Source organism: Podarcis filfolensis (genome assembly GCF_964270895.1).
Source record: "Podarcis filfolensis genome assembly, chromosome: 5".
NCBI classification, from domain to species: Eukaryota; Metazoa; Chordata; class Lepidosauria; order Squamata; family Lacertidae; genus Podarcis; species Podarcis filfolensis.
The window spans coordinates 35,657,545-35,677,648 of record NC_139608.1 but is presented as its reverse complement, the minus strand read 5'-3'; the positions used below and the strand labels follow the sequence as shown (position 1 = coordinate 35,677,648).

Below are 20,104 nucleotides of genomic sequence, written 5' to 3'. Positions count from 1 at the left end.
AGATTTAATACGATGCAGCTTACAACTGCCCTGTTGAATTGTTACCTACATGAAAACCAGAAAGTTAGAGCGGTAACTGATTATAAATAAATATTAACTGATTAATTGTAATGAATTCTGGTTAAAGCTAGAAGCATATTTTCTTCCATTTCTGGAAGAAATCTATGACTAGCAAAGCAGGAATCTTAAAAAAAAAAAATTAATTACCTCCTATTTTAAAGGAAAGGGAAAATACTTTTTAAGATGTTTGCCACCTGCAGGTTTTATAAGTATTTCTGTTAAAAATTTAAAAAAGTACTACAGTCGTACCTTGGAAGTCGAATGGAACCCGTTCCGGAAGTCTGTTCAACTTCCAAAACATTCAAAAACCAAAGAATGGCTACTGATTGGCTGCAGGAGCTCTCCTGCAGCCAATCAGAAGCTGTGGAAGTCCCGTCAGATGTTCAGCTTCCAAAACAACGTTAAAAAACCGGAACAGTGACTTCCGGGTTTCGATTGTTCAGGAGCCAAAACGTTCGAGAACTAGGTTGCTCGACTTCCAAGGTACGACTGCATTTGGTTACTTGACAGCATTTCCTACAGGAAATACAGATAACCTATATACATTTTAATGACTCACAGTATGAAAACATCATTCTAAAGTTTAGAGTAAGCAACATTAGAGGTATATTTGCCCAGTTTTGTGCAGGAACAAACAGCCACCCACCACAATATGCTTTAATTTACACCAAGCACTACCAATTTATTCAGTGTGGAGAGCCTGATCTCTTACCAAGATCCTCCCTCAATCGTATTATTGCTGCTTCAAGGCATCCTCAGCAGGGATGGTCTAGCCCTCACTTCACAAAGGAATCTGGCAGGTATTCCTCTCAGTACAAAGCAAAGGGATGCTTCAGAGGCCTCTTTGTTGCAGAAACCTGAGGGTGGTCCATCTCAGGCTATGTTGGGACAGTGGAGTAGGAGAGCTTGGGGGGGGGAATCACATCTGGCAACCAATGCGTCCCTTTGGTTTCAGATAGTACATGGATAGAGGAGTCCAAAAAGCCCAGGACACAACTTTTCATGGCCCTCTTGCAGGTATGGTGGCTCATTTACCAGAAGTAACGTATTCAGAATTAATTCTGGAAGTATATACTCATTTCTGACCAAACTAAGCCCCATGCTTTTTTTACTGGTGTATCCATGTACTATCGGAAACCAAAGGGAGTACACTGGTTGCCAGTTGTGAAATATATTGGCATTATTTTCAGCTCTCCTACCCCACTAGGAGAAGCACCAGCTAGCTGCAAGATACACCAATATTGCCTGGCCAGTAGCCCTCCTGAAGCTTTTCAGGGGCAGGTGTCTGCCTGGCCAAAGGGAGAGACATGCTTCCCTGCTGTAGCACATGCACACAGTACTACTAACAGGGAGGAAGGAACACAATGAGGACCTTCTTCAAATCACCAAGTAGAGACAATGTATCAGGGATTTCTCCAAATCAGTTGTGGCTCAGCTGGCACTAGAGAAATAGTTTCTGCTTTTATCCAACATTGAGAGACATTTAAAAGAGATCCTGAACTTGACCATGCTGACCAAAACACAGGCTCCCAGATTCTGCATATGTTTTGATGGAATAATTGTTACTCCATTGACCTCAAACCTTCTCCCTTAAGGATACAAGGAGATCTAATTAGCATCACTCCAGTTTGTCTGGATTCAAATTTAATCTGTTCAGAATTGTGCAACTACCCATAGCTTCCAGACATGTTTTGTGCTGAAGAGTCACACTATAAACCGGGGGTTATAGTAACAGCAGCAGTCCTGTAATTTACAAGTAATTATCCAGTGACCAGAGCAAACAGACATTGAAACAAAGTGCACTAAATGTTTAACAGAGAGTCTCTCACATACTTCATACCCAATATGGAACTGTATTTCTGACTCGGCTTTGTGCCTGCAGTGAAATAGCAAATGATAGTTTAACATTCATCAGAAAAGCAAGTGGTAATTTGTAGAGAAGGAAAGGGAGCATTTGAGCCCATGGAACCCTCTAAAACCAGCCATGTCAACCCAGAATTATACTTCCATTCCAACTTCATTTTTTGAGAACCCATTTACAATGAACCTAGACAAGGCAGAAACTTGGCCTGCTTTGAACAAAGTTATCAGACAGTCTTGTTAAACTTGAGATATTGACTCAGCAAAGCATGTGCAAATTTGTAGTGACATAACCAGAGGCTAAAAAGAATCATCCAGGATTAATTAAAGCAATGTTCACTCCTGGGAAATTAGATGAACAAACTGTGTAGAGCAGGGGTAGGCAACCTAAGGCCCATGGGCTGGATGCGGCCTAATCGCCTTCTCAATCCAGCCTGCAGACGGTCCAGGAATCAGCATGTTTTTACATAAGTAGAATGTGTCCTTTTATTTAAAATGCATCTCTGGGTTATCTGCGGGGCCTGCCTGGTGTTTTTACATGATTAATGTGTGCTTTTCTTTACCGTAAATTGCATCTCTGGGTTATTTGTGGGGCATAGGAATTCGTTCATTCCCCCCCACCCCAAAATATAGTCTGGCCCACCACATGGTCTAAGGGACAGTGGACCAACCCACGGCTGAAAAAGGTTGCTGACCCCTGATACGGTAACTTACACAGAAGCCAAGTTTACATTTAAGGCAGATTCTCATTTAGCTTCCAGCACTTCCAATACACATACATGTGATCAATAAAGATGTGGGCCTTGTCAAGTATACAGGCATTCTTTTCACCACATTCCCTTAAAAGCATACACATAAAGGGGGAATATCCAACTACACAGAGTCAAAGGAGAATCTGATCTATGATTCGGGGGGGGAGTTGTAGTACACAACAACAAAAAGAGGATTGCTCCTCCTATTCAATATTATTGTATAAATGTATAAAAATGTTTATTTAACATCCCCTTTGGCTCTAAAAAAGAGCTTCCACATATTTTTATAACAGTAAAACATTACTGTAATACACCTCAAGAAGAACATTCAAGCCATAATTGTTCAAATAAACAAAACTGCAATTAGATCAAGTCAACAAACATTAAGGGTCTGGTGGAACAAAACTCCCCTAACTGCCCACCTAAAGGACAGCAGCAAGTAGCTGTTCTGTATTGCCGTTTACCTTATGCAAGAAAACTGGCAGACTATTTCAGGAACTCTAGTTTTCAGCTTCTCTATTAGTCATTGCTCGAGTATCTATTAAAAAGGTAAAGGTACCCCTGCCCGTACGGACCAGTCTTGCCAGACTCTAGGGTTGTGCGCTCATCTCACTCTAGAGGCCGGGAGCCAGCGCTGTCCGCAGACACTTCCGGGTCACGTGGCCAGCGTGACAAGCTGCATCTGGCGAGCCAGCGCAGCACACGGAAACGCCGTTTACCTTCCCGCTGGTAAGCGGTCCCTATTTATCTACTTGCACCCGGGGGTGCTTTCGAACTGCTAGGTTGGCAGGCGCTGGGACCGAACGACGGGAGCGCACCCCGCCACGGGGATTCGAACCGCCGACCATGCGATCGGCAAGTCCTAGGCGCTGAGGTTTTACCCACAGCGCCACCTGCGTCCCATAATTGTTCAAATAAACAAAACTGCAATTAGATCAAGTCAACAAACATTAAGGGTCTGGTGGAACAAAACTCCCCTAACTGCCCACCTAAAGGACAGCAGCAAGTAGCTGTTCTGTATTGCCGTTTACCTTATGCAAGAAAACTGGCAGACTATTTCAGGAACTCTAGTTTTCAGCTTCTCTATTAGTCATTGCTCGAGTATCTATTAGTCACTGCTTAAGTGATTATTCATAGGCAAGCTCTTATTTCAGATGGAAACAGAATGGTCCCAAGTTCCATAAAAATACAGAACAGGGATGCTCTCACTAGGAATACAGTGAAGGCACATGTGAATCCAAGTTAGAGAGTTATTCTATGTGCATCTCTGCTCCAAAAACAAGTTCAGAGAACTCAACAACATTAACCATATCCCAGATACATTCCAGGGTTCCAACTAAATTCTGTTTGTAATGGGTACCTACTCCCCCCCCCCTTTTTTGAAAGAACATGGAGAAAACCAGTTTTCATGAAGTACCAAAATTCTTAATAAAGTTGTTGGCATCCGTCAATCTCGAGAGACAATGGAGAAGGGCACCTTTGCTGGTGTAGTCAAAACAGCAAAGTAACCCTAATTCAAATAGGTTCTTCCCTCTTCAATAACTATGCACAGAGCAAGGAAAATGACAAGAAAACCTGAACCAAAAGCATTAAATGCTGAAGTATAATGGCCTATGAGAACTGCAGTTTGCCCAGTTCTCATAGGCCAGCTTACCCCCTTCTCCTCCATTTTAGAGGTTTTTATAGAGGTGAGCACACATGTGACCAATTCCAGCTACACAGGTCTTTCAGTTTCTCCACTGAACTCTATGGACTATGCCTCTGGGAATATTTTATAATAGCCTCTCAGTCTCAACCAGAAAGTGAGTGACCTACAATGAGATGGCACTTTCCACTTTTTTCATATCTGTGTGTCTTCTCCTTTCCTTGCCACTACTCCATTCAATTTCCCCTTCTATCCAGTTACCATTTCAGCCCCCCTCAGTCTCACAAGATTTCATGGCATTAAGTTCTTATGTGACTGTTTTGAGTCCCACCACCCACCACCTTATATGCTCCCCCTACAGCTTTTGAGAACGTGAAAACCTTGGGGTAGAATCATAGAATCATAGAGTCGGAAGAGACCACAAGGGCCATCGAGTCCAACCCCCTGCCAAGCAGGAAACACCATCAGAGCACTCCTGACATATGGTTGTCAAGCCTCTGCTTAAAGACCTCCAAAGAAGGAGACTCCACCACACTCCTTGGCAGCAAATTCCACTGTCGAATAGCTCTTACTGTCAGGAAGTTCTTCCTAATGTTTAGGTGGAATCTTTTTTCTTGTAGTTTGGATCCATTGCTCCGTGTCCGCTTCTCTGGAGCAGCAGAAAACAACCTTTCTCCCTCCTCTATGTGACATCCTTTTATATATTTGAACATGGCTATCATATCACCCCTTAACCTCCTCTTCTCCAGGCTAAACATGCCCAGCTCCCTTAGCCGTTCCTCATAAGGCATCGTTTCCAGGCCTTTGACCATTTTGGTTGCTCTCCTCTGGACACGTTCCAGTTTGTCAGTGTCCTTCTTGAACTGTGATGCCCAGAACTGGACACAGTACTCCAGGTGAGGTCTGACCAGAGCAGAATACAGTGGCACTATTACTTCCCTTGATCTAGATGCTATACTCCTATTGATGCAGCCCAGAATTGCATTGGCTTTTTTAGCTACCGCGTCACACTGTTGGCTCATGTCAAGTTTGTGGTCAACCAAGACTCCTAGATCCTTTTCACATGTACTGCTCTCAAGCCAGGTGTCACCCATCTTGTATTTGTGCCTCTCATTTTTTTTTTGCCCAAGTGCAATACTTTACATTTCTCCCTGTTAAAATTCATCTTGTTTGTTTTGGCCCAGTTCTCTAATCTGTCAAGGTCATTTTGAAGTGTGATCCTGTCCTCTGGGGTGTTAGCCACCCCTCCCAGTTTGGTGTCATCTACAAATTTGATCAGGATGCCCTTGAGTCCATCATCCAAGTCGTTGATAAAGATGTTGAATAAGACCGGGCCCAAGACAGAACCCTGTGGCACCCCACTAGTCACTCTTCTCCAGGATGAAGAGGAACCATTAATGAGCACCCTTTGGGTTCGGTCAGTCAGCCAGTTACAAATCCACTGAGTGGTAGCATAGTCAAGACCGCATTTTACCAGCTTCTTTACAATAATATCATGGGGCACCTTGTCAAATGCCTTGCTGAAATCAAGGTAGGCTACATCCACTGCGTTCCCTTCATCTACCAGGCTTGTAATTCTGTCAAAAAATGAGATCAGGTTCGTCTGACATGACTTATTTTTCAGAAATCCATGCTGACTATTGGTGATCACAGCATTCCTTTCTAGGTGCTCACAGACTGTTTGCTTAATGATCTGCTCCAGAATCTTCCCTGGTATTGATGTCAGACTGACTGGGCGGTAATTATTTGGGTCCTCTCTTTTCCCCTTTTTGAAAATAAGGACAACATTTGCCCTCTTCCAGTCTGCCGGGACTTCGCCTGTTCTCCAGGAATTCTCAAAGATGACTGCCAGTGGTTCTGAGATCACATCTGCCAGTTCTTTTAATACTCTTGGATGCAGTTCATCTGGCCCTGGAGACTTGAATACATCTAAACTAGCCAAGTATTCTTGTACTATCTCCTTAGTTATTCTGGGCTGTGTTTCCTCTGCTGAATCATTTGCTCCAAATTCTTCAGGTCGGGCATTGTTTTCTTTATCGGAGAAGACTGAGGCAAAGAAGGCATTGAGGAGTTCAGCCCTTTCTGTGTCCCCTGTTTGCATTTCACCATCTTCTCCTCTGAGTGACTCCACTGTTTCTTTGTTCTTCCTTTTGCTACGAACATACCCATAAAAGCCTTTTTTGTTGCTTTTAACCTCTCTAGCAAGCCTGAGTTCATTCTGTGCTTTAGCTTTTCTGACTTTGTGTCTACACGTGCTGGCTATTTGTTTGAATTCCTCTTTGGTGGTTTCCCTCCTTTTCCATTTTTTGGGGTGACGCTGAATCTACTGATTCCCTCTCTCATGCATGTATTTTGGCTACTTAAATATGGGCACGAGAACACTTAATGTGGTCCAGTATTAAAAAGAATTGTGTTTCTTAAATTAATGAACTTTTAAAGTGCAAGCAGATCTCCCCTAAGGAGGTTTGTGCAGCTGCTACATTAAGAGAGCATTATTTACTTCTTTCACTTGAAGCTGTATGGAGAGCTAACTCCTTACTTTTCAGCAAGGACAGTTAAGTAATCTCTTTCCATGTTCCACTTTCACTGTCTAATGGTACACTGGGAGAAACAGCAACTTCTGCTTCCTGGTTGTCTACACTCTGGTTTCTTTAAGAGTACTATGCTTTTGTATTAAAAAAAAAAGCCTTTAAAAAGCCCTGCATGAAACAAGCCAAACTGACAAAGTGTTTCCCTTTCAGCTGCTAGGTTTGAGATATGAAGGTGTGTGGTCCACCAGTCTCCTTTTATTAAAACAGGAGCCCTTCAGCATTTGTCTTGACTTTTGACAAATTGGAACCCTTGCTTTATGAATGCACTACTCAAGATGTCCTTTACTAAGCTTGTTCATGGTGTAAGAGGAAATCCTCTTTTGTACTTTATAGTCATGTTAAAAACAGGAAGTGAATTACTGCAAGCCATTTCAAAAGCAAAATAGAGCTGAATTTTTGCACAAAGCATGGCAGCACTGATTAGGCATACAGACACCAATTACAAGTAGCATATTTTCATTAGTATATATTTCAGGAAAATTACAAGCAATTCTGGTTCTAAACGCAGCATATGCGGTCTCTATAGTATAGTGTATTTTAAAATGGAGTTTCAGAGTTTTTAGGGGTTTTTGAATGTTTTATGTAGTTTTGTAGTAGTTTTGTAGTAGTTTTATGTAGTTTTTCAATTTCATTGTTCTGCATGGGACAATGACAATAAAGATATCGTATATAATCACAAGAAAGTGTTGCTGTCAATTTTCAAAGCACACAGTCCCATCCTCACCGAAGAAGATCCCTCCATGCAACCCCCATTGAATGTAGAGCACAGGCAACTCCCATTCTGCATGTGTTCAAGGCATGTGCAACCACTGACATACATGCCATTTTCAGCCCTGTAAGGAGGTGGAATGGGACAGGTTAATGCGCACTCTGCTGACATACACTATGAGGCGGAACGCAACCCCTGAGCAAACAGGGAGTTGCCTGTATGTTTCTTTTGCTTTACATAGTGGATAAAGCAAGACCAGCTGGGCGGGGGGGGGGGGAGCATCCCCTATATGTTCTCTTTAGGACCACCACAACTGTTCAACAGAAGCCAGAACAAATTACAGTAGATAGAACAGCACTTCCATTTCGTATTCCAAAACGTCCCAACTTAGGTGCCTCAAGATGGAATATAAAAGGTGTTAGCATATTACACACAGAGCACTATTTCCAGCCTGCAAAATAGTTCCCATGATTCCGGCAGGAGTCAATTTTAACACAATTATCTTTACTGTTGACTCAACGTAATGTCCAAGCTTCTATGACAAGATTTATCATAGCAACTCTTCATTTGGCCTATTTTGGGTTGTATCCACTGGCACAATGAGACTTCCATTTCCTCCCCTTCCCCTGTATGCCCCCAAAATCTGTTCTGGAGGGTCCCCAAGCCTAGCGAAGAAGAAAAAGCTCTGTTCTGTGGACCAAAGCCCATTGAGTCAGTCCTTTGTTGTTTGAATGCAGCCCTTTGTTGTTGCTGTTATTAAACACATGAAGTTGATGCAAGTATGCAAAGCCAACAGAAACCCGTCATCTTGCAAAATACACCATCTACTATTATTCAAGCAATTGTAACTTAAACCTCTTCAGTATTTTAAGTAATAGATAAAAAGGAATTTTAAGCACACCTCCAAAATCATATTGCAATCAAGTGCCTTAACAGAATTCTACCAATGTTTCCAAGTAGTAAATGAATCATCTGGAGATTATTTAACTTATGATCTATGCTTATTTTACGCCCTTCTAAGTCTTTCATCTTTATAAAATTACTGCTTAACTCTAGAGATTTAACTGCAGATATTTTGTTGCTCATGTCTGAAAGGCACTATATTTAGAAGGCTTAAGATAAATATGAGCTAGTTACATGGCTCCAGACACTAGATAATTAGTACTTAACCTGTATACAGTAACACAAGACTGATGTTTTGATATACAACTAGAAAGGGAAACATTATTATTACACAGTAAGAAGCAACCCAAGATGGCAATGAAAAAGAGAGGTGACTTCTCCCCCACACTACAGCTACCAAAAGGCCATAATATTTTTATGGAAATACTTAGACAAAGCTCTCAGTCATCAGTAGCAAGGGAAAAATTACTTCTACCGTACTTGTCCAAGGCCCCTGAGATGGAGCAGGATACAAATATATTATCAAAGTAGCTTTGAATGCCATTTCTGCTACTGCTACTGCATCCTGCAATACAGTGGTACCTCGGGTTACATACGCTTCATGTTACATACACTTCAGGTTACAGAGTCCACTAACCCAGAAATAGTATCTCGGGTTAAGAACTTTGCTTCAGGATGAGAACAAAAATCGTGTTCCGGCGGCGCGGCAGCAGTGGGAGGCCCCATTAGCTAAAGTGGTGCTTCAGGTTAAGAACAGTTTCAGGTTAAGAACGGAACTCCAGAATGAATTAAGTACTTAACCCGAGGTACGACTGTATATGCTACTAATCAGCAGGTAAAATGACACAAACATCATGCCAACATTCAGAAGTGCTTCAGAATGATGTTACCAGAGTGAAACCTAGGCCCGGTCCAATAAATTTTGCTGCCTGAGGTGAAAGACAATATGGATCCTACCCCTCCCCCACATCCCATATACAGCGGACCCTCAGGTTACGTACCTCTCTGGATACGTAATCTTTGGGTTGCGAAAGCGGCAAACCCGGAAGTATTTTTCCAGGTTTCACCGCTCATGCATGCGCAGAAGTGCTCTATCACACCACGCACATGCACCTCTGGTTACAGATGGCGCCTCTGGTTACAGATTTTTCGGAGTGCACACGGACCCCCGGAACCAATTAAATCCATATCCAGAGGGTCCACTGTACCGAAGTCAACTGGACTGGTAGCTGAATCTTACTTCAGCACTGGTGACAGGTCAGCATTCTCCACCACAATGAGAGCAGCAGGCTAGCTTAGTGGATACAAAGCATGCCAGGTGACACTCACAGCTCTGTTCTCCTGCACTGCACTGCTACTAATCACCCACCCCAGCAACTGTCACCGAAGAAGGCTGCCTCATGCTGTCTAATGGTAGGACTGGCTGTGATGAAGCATCAGAACTGTGTAAAAGAGAGAAAAGATGGGGAATGCTGTGGGGGGGGGTGCACTTTAGCAGTGGCTGGATGGTACAAGGCTGGTGCTTCTTTAAAACATACTCACATCCTGCTACTTCCATAGTAGAATAGCGTTAACATAGATTTTTACAATATGTTTAAATAAAAATAAAGCACAGAGATGTTGATACAGAAGCAAAAGAGTTAATGTTAAAAAGCACAAGTGGATGTAAGGGAAGAAACTGTCTATGCTTCCTGCTTAATAGTAGCTATTTCAGGAGGGTGTCTATTGCAGGCGGTTGTGAAATTATTTTCCTGGTTTCAGGTTTCTTCTTGCCTGTGGCTTCCTCTGAAGCATACAGTAGCAGTCATTCTTGAAGTAGCACTTGTGACTAAATTAGCTACTGATGATTAAACTATTGTGCCCTATTTAATTTCACATAATAGATTGCCATGTCAGTCAACTGATTGGTCAAATATTGTCAACTGGCCACCTGCTATCTGATTGTGGTCAAGTACTGTCAAATATTCCAAGACTGTCACAAAGTAGAGGGCAGCTTATTATTCTTTAAAAAGAATAAGTATGCTGTCATTTGTTAACAAGGGAAGGAGTGAAGACAGCTTTAGCCCCAGCCCTGCAGCAGTGGGGAAAACCCAGTAATGCGGCAGAGCATCTCCCTCTAGATACCTGCCATAACTGTAGGCATCTCTAAAATAGAACACAAGCATGCATCAGTTGTAGAGGTCCCTGCCTAGGCAGTAGTCTTACTAGGACCAAAGGTACCCAGGTTGAATTCCTTCCTTAGCTATGAGGCTTACTAGGTGAAATGAAGCCAGTCACATACACTCAGTACAACCTACCTCAGAATTGATGCAAAGATCAAATGGGTGAAGGGCAAGAAGAGAGAAATGTATACTACACTGAGCAGCTGGAATTGGGCGAGGAAAGGACCCATTTAAAATGTAATAAAACTAAGAATGAGAGTCAGTGTAGTGCAATGGTTAGAATGTTGGACTAGGGCCTGGGAGACTAGGGTTCAAATACAAACTCAGCTCTGAAGTTCTCTGGCTGACTTTTAGCATGTCACTGTCTCTCAGGCTAATCTACCTCACGACATTGTTGTGAGGATAAAATGAAGAGGGAGAGAATCATGTATGCCACCTTGAGTTCCTTGGAGGAAAGGTAGGATATAAATGTATAAATGCCATAAACAAATACTTTATTATTTGACCAGTCAGTTAACCAAATACCTTTTGATAAGTCAAATACCCATTACTAGGAAACAATCACTTAAAATAAGAATCTCCCAGGTATTTCATGGACTATGATCCAGCTGTGTCAAGGCTGTATGTTAATGTCACTCCAGATTGTTGATAATTAAGTAATGATTTGTTGTTAAATGTTGATAGAAAATGGTTAAAAATAACACCTTTGTTTTAAACTTGATTGTAAGTTGCCTGGAAACAATCCAGCATTGTTTCTGATTAAATAGTAAATATAGTAACATCGACATTACATGGCAATGCCACACCAATAGTCACCTAATCTCACTGAGATATAGGGGCAGTTCAGATTAATTATTTTAAAATTATTTTACCAATTTACTTCATCATGTCTCCCAATCACAAATTACAGACATGCAATTAAACTTCCAAAGAACTCGAGTTACTTCCATCCCTAATTTACTAGCAATAAATTAAAGCAATTAGACACTGGTGCATATCTTGTTCAACAACATACTTAACCAGCACAACAAAATAAACCATTGTCACAATAATTCAGGGGGTGGGAGGGAAGAGGTGGGTCTTCAGCAGACAATCCAGTCTCAAAGATTAGAAACCAGTGTCATAAAGAATCAATGCATGATAACCAACCAATCTTTTTCACAGCACCAACAAGGCAATTATAAAATAAGCAGGTATGGTGTCATAGACCACAGAAGATATAAAAACAAATTCAGTATGGAAATGATTACAAGCAAGCAACAGTAGGTAATCCTGTAAAGGTTATACAGGAGAGTATGCCATCTACCTGTTCTATTCATACATTTTAGGCAATTATCTAACTGTTGCAGTTTGTTTGCACAACAGACTTGTGATTGAACAAAGTGGATTTTGTTTTTCCTTCCTCCCCTCTACCTCTTCATGCCACCAAATCTGCCCTCGAGAGTTGAGGGCTCTCTGGAATAGATGGGGGGGGGCATGGGCAGAGGGAAGGAGACCTTGCTTGCACTGGCACACATTGGATATCTCGCTTTCTGTGCAGGAGAGCTTACCCACTTTAACCCATATGAAACATTATGTTAAGTGAAGCCATGTGAAGATCTCTTGGAGTTCTCCATCCTGCTTACTAAAGGAAGTAGCCTCTTTACCTATGACTACGGCATGGTCTAATAATATTCACAAGAGCATTTTACAGCAGGGATATAAAAGAGTCCCTTATTTTACTATCCCCTCACTTCACTCAAAACTTAAGAGCAGCACAGCACATTTTGCCTGCAAAAAGAAAAATGTGATTCACCTTCTGTTCCTACATACATCAGACACCTAATCATTAAAGCTTTCAACACAAAAATGGGTCTTAGGTGACAGTATTTTGCTCTATTCATAAACCAATTCCATCTCCAGAATTTAGATCTAGGCCTGACAAGTGCATGAAACACAGCCAACACTGTGAATGCCTTGTTCTGAGTTCCTTAAAAGGAAGAGCAGTCGGATATTTACTTATTTTATCAGGGGTATTATTTTCTTACATAAAATAGCAAGTAAATACTAGTACCCCTTTTAAGATCACATCACCATTAAAAAGCAAACAAGCAAATAAAATAAAAGTGACATAAAATAGAGTAAACACATTAATACAAAACAGATAGTACTAAAATTGACAAAAATGTGGAATTATTAAAACATCAAATGCCTTGACAACTGTTATTTATAAATGTAATAAATATCCAATACAGCCTGCAAGCAAGAAAAAGGCCAAGGAAGAGGACTAAAACACTGATAACGGGAAACAAACTGGATGATGGTGTATCTAATGATCTTCTTTAAAAATATATATTATCCATAAAGATTTTCAAGCTGTGTAATAGGAAATTCTGAGGTTCCCAGAGAAAATAAGTGATGGTGGACAAGTTTTGCTGGAAGAACACTTAACTATGGCTATAGGTCTCTCATCACAATGCATAGTCACTGAGGTGTATTCTAGAGCATGGCAATAAGACAGACTAATCAGTGCTCTCCCACCACCAGTGATGATGCACCTTACAGCATGCCACCGACTCCTCTGTAATGGGACTGAGAAAGCATGAGTAATCAGGGATAATCTCTCTCTCTACTACTTCTGCTGGACATCTCAGAAAAGTTGGACCATATCAGAAAGATGAGAACTGACCTGCAGTGTTCCACAAGGCTCAGTATTAGCCCCAGATAATGCTCAACATCTCTATGAAGCTGCAGAAAGAAACCATCCAGAGCTTTTGAGTTAGATGCCATCAGAATGCCAAAGACATATTTAACTACCGGTAGCTATGTGTCTAGGAAGAGGCTTCTTAAGTCCTGAGCTAGTTAGTGTCTAGCAGTTGTGAGTAAGTGAAACAATCAAACTGAAACTGAATCTAGACAAGGTAAAAATGATGCTACAGAGTAATTGCAATGCACAAGGGAGTTGTTATACCTATTTTAGAGGTAGTGGTATTCACCCCATTGCAACAGCTTAAGAGCCTGGGGGTGCTTTTGTCCCAATATGCATGTACTGGCAATGGCCAAGAGTGACTTTCTTCAGCCACACTTGTTGAACTGGCTCCACTCTTTTCCAAAGCTGTGAGGTCAAGTCCTATTGATCTATGCTTTTGTAGATTCAAAGATTGGCAAGAAGCCAACTGAGTCGAAGACTCAAAGGGTATAGCTGGCTCAGAATGCCACAGTTCACCTCCTAATGTGTAAGGAGGGATGAACATGTACAATTGACTGTTTTAGCAACAGCACAGCTGCCTGTGAATTTATGGGCCCAATCCAAGGTGCCAGTGCTCATCTTTAAATCACAACACAATTTTGGTTACAGATAGGTAGCCGTGTTGGTCTGCCGTAGTTGAAACAAAATTAAAAAATTCCTTCCAGTAGCACCTTAAAGACCAACTAAGTTTGTTACTGGTGTGAGCTTTCATGTGCATGGTATCTGAAGAAGTGTGCATGCACATGAAAGCTCATACCAATAAGAAACTTAGTTGGTCTCTAAGGTGCTACTGGAATGATTTTTTTTTCAAACACAATTTTGATCTATGGGTCACGGGTTGCCAACCCCTGATCTAGAGCTCATGTGGAAGAAGCACATGGAGAAGAGCTTCAGACAATAACCACAGGTTCTGGGCCAGTTCATGTGGGAAAATACAGTCCTTGAGGTAGTGGGGTCATGAGCACATATGGCTTTACAAGTCAAAACTAGCACTTTGAATTGAGCCTGGAAATTATCTGGCAGTCAGTGAGTCATGCAAGAATTGGTGATATATGTTTAGACTTTAGAAACTCTCTAACCCTGTATGGAGCCCTACACATCTGCATATTGCAGAAAGCAAGATCAGCAGCAGCTAGAAACAAGGTTTCCTCTACAGTTACCTCAAAACTCTTGAATAATTTCCTGAGAGAGGTCATGAACTGTCTCTCCCGAGGGTATATATATATATGTATATGTATATGTGTGTATATATATATATATATATATATATATGCAAAAACCTTATGCAAACCCCTTTTGTGCTTAGGAAACATTACAATAAAATGTATTAAGTAAAATGGCCAAAAGTCCAATGGTAGGCAAGTGCTGACAGGAAAATTATTATTATTTTTATTAGTTACGTTTCTAACAAAAGTGACCCAAAACAACTTACAGAAACGGTATAAACCAAATTATAAACTGATAATAACAAACACAACCAATAAAAGCCTATAAACACATCTATACAAATAAGAAAAGTCTTACAGATCCTACCCCACTAAAAGAGGCCACAAATATCTGAGACACTTCAAATTAAGGAAGAAAAGCCCAGATTTTTAAAAAGGAAAACTTTGTTTAGCACCTAAAAACAGATAAAGATGTCACCAGGTATTTCTCTTTGGGAAAAGCATTTCAGAAGCAGGGAGCCACCACTGAAAAGGGTCGCTCTTCTGTTGCAACCATCTAGAGCAGGGGTCAGCAAGGTTTACCTCCCCTGGGCTGGTTCACTCCTGCGGAGATCGCTCCATGGACCAGATCGCGTCTGCAGACACGATTTCCAGCGCCGCAGAAGCAAGTCCCCGCTCTGCGCTGCAGCGCGCGGGGATTCACTGTGCAAGCAGCTCAGTTCGGGGGCAGCTCGTGGGCCATTTAAATGTCCCCCACGGGCCACAGGTTGCTGACCTCTGATCCAGAGCTCACGTGGAAGAAGCACATGGAGAAGAGCTTCAGACAATAACCACAGGTTCTGGGCCAGTTCATGTGGGAAAATACAGTCCTTGAGGTAGTGGGGTCGTGAGCACATATAGCTTTACAGGTCAAAACTAGCACTTTGAATTGAGCCTGGAAATTATCTGGCAGTCAGTGAGTCATGCCAGAATTGGTGCTATATGTTAAGACATATATGTGCTAGGCAACAATTTGGCCACTAAATTCAGTATCAGCTGCAGTTTCCAAATACCTTTCAAAGGCAGCAGCATGTATAATGCATTGCAGTAATCCAACATAGAGGTTACCAGCACATGGACAACGTAAGTTAGGTTGTCCCTTTGTCTTCTCAATGGAGAAAGTTTACTAGTACAGTGGTACCTCCGGTTACAAACTGAATCCGTTCCAAAGGTCTGTTCTTAAGCCGAAACCGTTCTTAACATGAGGCACGCTTTCGTTAACAGGGCCTCCCACTGCTGCCGCACCACCGGCATACAACTTCCGCTCACATCCCAGGGCAAAGTTCGCAACAAGGAGCATCTACTTCCGGGTTAGCAGCACTCGTTACCCGAAGCATTTGTAAAGAGGATGGTACATAACACGAGGTTCTACTGTAGTAAAATGAGGCTTCGAAAAAAATATGCTCTGATTTGTCAGGGCAATCAGGAAGTTGTTAATAACATTTATGGTGCTGGATATATGTTTTCAAACCATAGCAAATGGTTCACATATATTCAGAAACTTTTTGGGGCCAAATACTCTTTTAGGAACTAATTTCTTGTCTGACTTTGCTGCCCAAATTTCAATGCCACTCTTCATCTGAGGATCACAAAGCGGTTTGCAATATAAAAACACAAAAATAAATACCAAAGTAACAAACAAAAACAATACCCCCACAGTTTAAAAGGCCATAGATCGTTTAATTACCAGTGTTTCTCAAACTTGTGTCTCCAGCTGTAGTTGGACTACAACTCCCATCATCCCTGACCACTGGTTCTCCTAGCTGGGAATTGTAGTCCAACAACAGCTGGAGACACAAATTTGAGAAACACTTAGCCAAAGGACTGGGAGAAAATGAATTTTTTTTTGCCTGGCATCTAAAGATATGTAACAAAGGAAGTGCCGCCTTGCCCTGTTCAAGCTATACCTGCTGCTGCTGCTGTTTCTCCACCCACCCTGCCACCTCTACGGCTGGCAGAGAAGTGGTGCCAGCACTGGCACTAATTCTGAGCAAGTTCTTACCAAAATCTGCAGATACCAGTGCTGCTTCTGCACCAGCAGCAGGATACTCATGGGGATGCCGGCTAGGGTGCTTCTGTTGCCTGAGGCAGCCACATCAGTCTAACGGTTGAGCCAGTTCTTCCCAACACACACTGCTAGGGTGTTCAAAATCCAAAGAAGAATACCCTTTCCATTTGATAATCTGAGAGCAAGAGCTGATATGACACTCCCATTCTCTAGTGATAGGCTTTGTAAGCAACACAACAAATTTCAGGAAATGCAATGCAAAATTATGAGCAGTGATCTTATTTTAAGAAATAGGGATATTGCAGATATTTGAATAGGGAAGAACCTCAGCAACATTGCTTTGTGTTGTCCCCGCATTCAGTCCAATACTCATCATGCCACCAAGAGGGCAACAAAGCAGGCAGAGGTAACAGAATGCAAACACACTCTCTATGGGCAGTGTGGTGTGGAGAGAATGATACTGAGAAATATGGAGGGGTCACCTGACATATCAACCTGCTAAGGCATCCTCTTTCTTCTTCATGATACTTCTCTCTGTGACTCCAAGAGGAACAGTGCAGGAACAGAAACTGGCAGTCAGCTGTTCATATAAAGCACAGCCACCTCACCTTCTTGCTCATTTACCTGCACTCTTCCTCTGAACAGTACAATGACAAAGAATACAACCCATCACTTAATACTCCCTACCATGCTAGAATACCCACAGAACAAGGGGAACTAAGCAAGAGGTGGAAGATCCAGCAGTCTTCTTTTTCCTCCTAGCACAGCATGGAAGTTTGGGGAGGTGATGTTCTTCTCTAGAAGCCTCTACTTCCCTGTTAGCCATATTTCTTTCAGCAGAGCGACAAGGAGGATTGGGCCCCATGAGGCTGCAACCACATGTTCTGCTCACTTGTCCTATATCACACTCACTCTGGATGGGGTAGTAGGAATGATTGAGCTTGCTGGGCCAATCCTTACTACTACACAACCCAAAGAAAGATCACAGAGAATCTGAGCCAGAGGTTGGACAAATGTGCAAACAGCGAATTGCCCACTTGCACGCCTGTGTTGCTGAGAGCGACAAGAGGGGGAGAGAGCAGACAGGAAAGCGAACAGACAAGGGCAGTAGCCCAGGCTTTCTCAACCAGACAGTTAAGAGAGAAGATCAGCGAGGAGACAGGAAGTACTACTGAGCTCTCTGATTCTTCATAGGCTCTTCCTGGGCAGTAAAACTGGTCACAGTTCTCTGTACTGGGTTTGAGGAGAGAGGGGTTGGGAAGGCAGAAGCAGGAACCGCCCCCACCCCCTCTTGCGGGACCTTTACCCTAACACCTGCTGGAAGGAGCGGGCAGGTGAGTAGCTGGAGGCAGCAGCCGCAGCCCTGTGCCTCACCTGCGCTTGAGGTGGGTGCGGTGGGAGACGGAAGAGCTGCTCTCAACTGCAGAAGCAGGGACACCCAAGCGGCCTGGCCAATAACTCAAGATCCCCTGTGAAGGAAGCACCAAAGGCCATGAGGAATTTGTCTGCCTGCTTCTGGGTGGGTGGAGAGAGAAGTGGTGGAGCTCCCTTACTGATTAAGAAACATCATCCTCCCGAGCCCGTTTGAAACCGCGAAAGCTCTAGGAAGGCGTCGCCCCGAACCGGTTTGCGCCTTTTCAACGTTACCGAAGATGTTCCCTGTGCAGAGGCGACCACCCTTTGTCCGCCAGGTAATGGGGAGCTCCTCCGCGGCCTCCTCGCCCACCTGCTCGCCGCGCCGCAAAGTGCAGTAAAAACCCCAAACCCCTTTGCCTTTCTTCCTCCCCGCGGCCGCTTCTCCACCGCCCCTCGGGCACTTCCTCCTCAGAGCTGTGGTGGGAGCCTCCGGGAAGCGCAGCCTCTGGGCCTGCGGAGCTCGCTCTTCCTCATGCGAAGGCAAAGCGCCAAGCACACTCGCTCGCTCCGTCACACACACACACTCGCCTCTCCCCCCCCCCACTCCGCGCCTGGGTCTCCGCTCCTGCCCACCTCCGGCCAAGAGCTCCCGCAGCCTCCAGGCCGCTTCGCACGCCTCAGGCACCAGCCGAGCTCGCCGCCGCCGCCGCCGCCGCCCCGTTGGCTCGCTGGCTCGAGATCTGCAGGGCGCGGCCTCCGACAATGGCGGGGAGGGCCCACCGGGCGGCCAGAGGAGAAGCAAGCGGAACCGCCGCGCGTGGCCACAGCCCGGGAGAGGAAGGGGCGGAGCTGGCCAGGCGGCTCCTGGCGCAGGCGGCGGCGCGAAAGGTGGGCAGCGGCCGCCGAGCGGGCGTGGAAAGAACGGCGCTGAGACCACAACTCCCAGCATGCACCGGGACGCAGCGGCGCTCCGCTTCGCCCCCGGGCCGCCTGTCTAGAAGCAAGTCTTTGCGCAGAGGAAGAGAAAGCTGGGAGGGGAGATGCGCTTGCCGGTGGCTTGGGGGTCCTGGAGACAGCTTGCGCTTTGGGAAGAGCAGAGTAGCGGGTGTCTCTTCCCTCAGAGGGGGTGTCTGTAGCTTTTAAAATGTGTTTTCTTTTTTTAAAAAATACAGTATTATTTTTTTAAAAAAATACAATTTTTAATTTTTATTTATTTATACTTGCTCTTGCCCATTTTAAATTTAGGACATTGCTGGATATTGTTCAGTAAGAATTGCAGTATATTCGGTGTAATTTTTAGTAGGAACTGGTCAGTTTAGTGTTTCCGTTTGGTTGTTTGGTTCTTGGGGAAAGGGAAGTACAGTATATGGGACGAGTTGGAGAACAGCCTTTACCAAAGGTGTCATGGGCTTTGAAGACACTTGAACTCAGGACACAAAGGAGAAACGTGCTAAGAAGAAGGCACGCTTGGCAAATCCACACCGGGATCAACTCCACTCGGAAACCAATGTCCCCACTCCGGAAGGACGTGTGGATCCAGAATTGGCCTCCACAGTCACTTACGGACTCATTGTTAAAACCGTGTTTATAGAAGACAGTCTTACTCAGCTACGAGTGATCGCCAAAGAAGAAGAAGAAGCAGCTGATTAAATTAACTAGCATTCGTGTTTATTACCTAAGTTGCAAGTTGAGCTTGTTTTGTAAACTTCCCTAAAAATGTTACTAGGGAAGCAGGCTGGGGAAGCACCTCAACATCAGACTTGTAAGGAACAGCGCTTGCTGAGCAGCTCTGTTTTTTTTTCAGGCTCTCTCCCTTGGCACAACTCCAGGGCAGCTTTTGATGCAGGGACAACTTTATTAAACTCAACACATACAAACACTCAGTAGACTCCCTCTTGTGTTGACACAGATGACACCATCCCTCCTTGCTCTCAGTGAATTGTCTGTATTATTATTAACTGTTCTTGCATCTAGCCCTTCCTCACAGAGCCCAGGATGGATAACAGACATAACATTAAGAACAAAGTTGAAATCATTATCTAAAAATCAGTAATGTACTTAAAAACATAAAAACCATGGGAAATTAGTTATACCAGTACAGTACTTTCATTCTTACTAGGCACCC

General features: G+C 43.4%; 1 protein-coding gene across 4 annotated transcripts in view; it reads right to left on the bottom strand.

Annotated features, from left to right (window-relative positions):
- The window catches only part of PAK2 (p21 (RAC1) activated kinase 2), a 46,683-nt gene extending 27,737 nt beyond the window's left edge, over positions 1–18,946 (bottom strand). The window contains exons 1-2 of one of the 4 annotated variants that reach the window (XM_083613816.1): positions 18,389–18,555; positions 17,998–18,092 (exon numbers count right to left, since the gene is read on the bottom strand). The gene's annotated coding sequence lies outside the window, so the exon portion shown is untranslated. Of the gene's footprint in view, positions 1–17,997; positions 18,112–18,270; positions 18,582–18,612 lie in introns of those variants that run through there. The other 3 variants (XM_083613815.1, XM_083613818.1, XM_083613817.1) reach the window with 3 other exon arrangements.
- Positions 18,947–20,104: the final 1,158 nt, after the last annotated feature.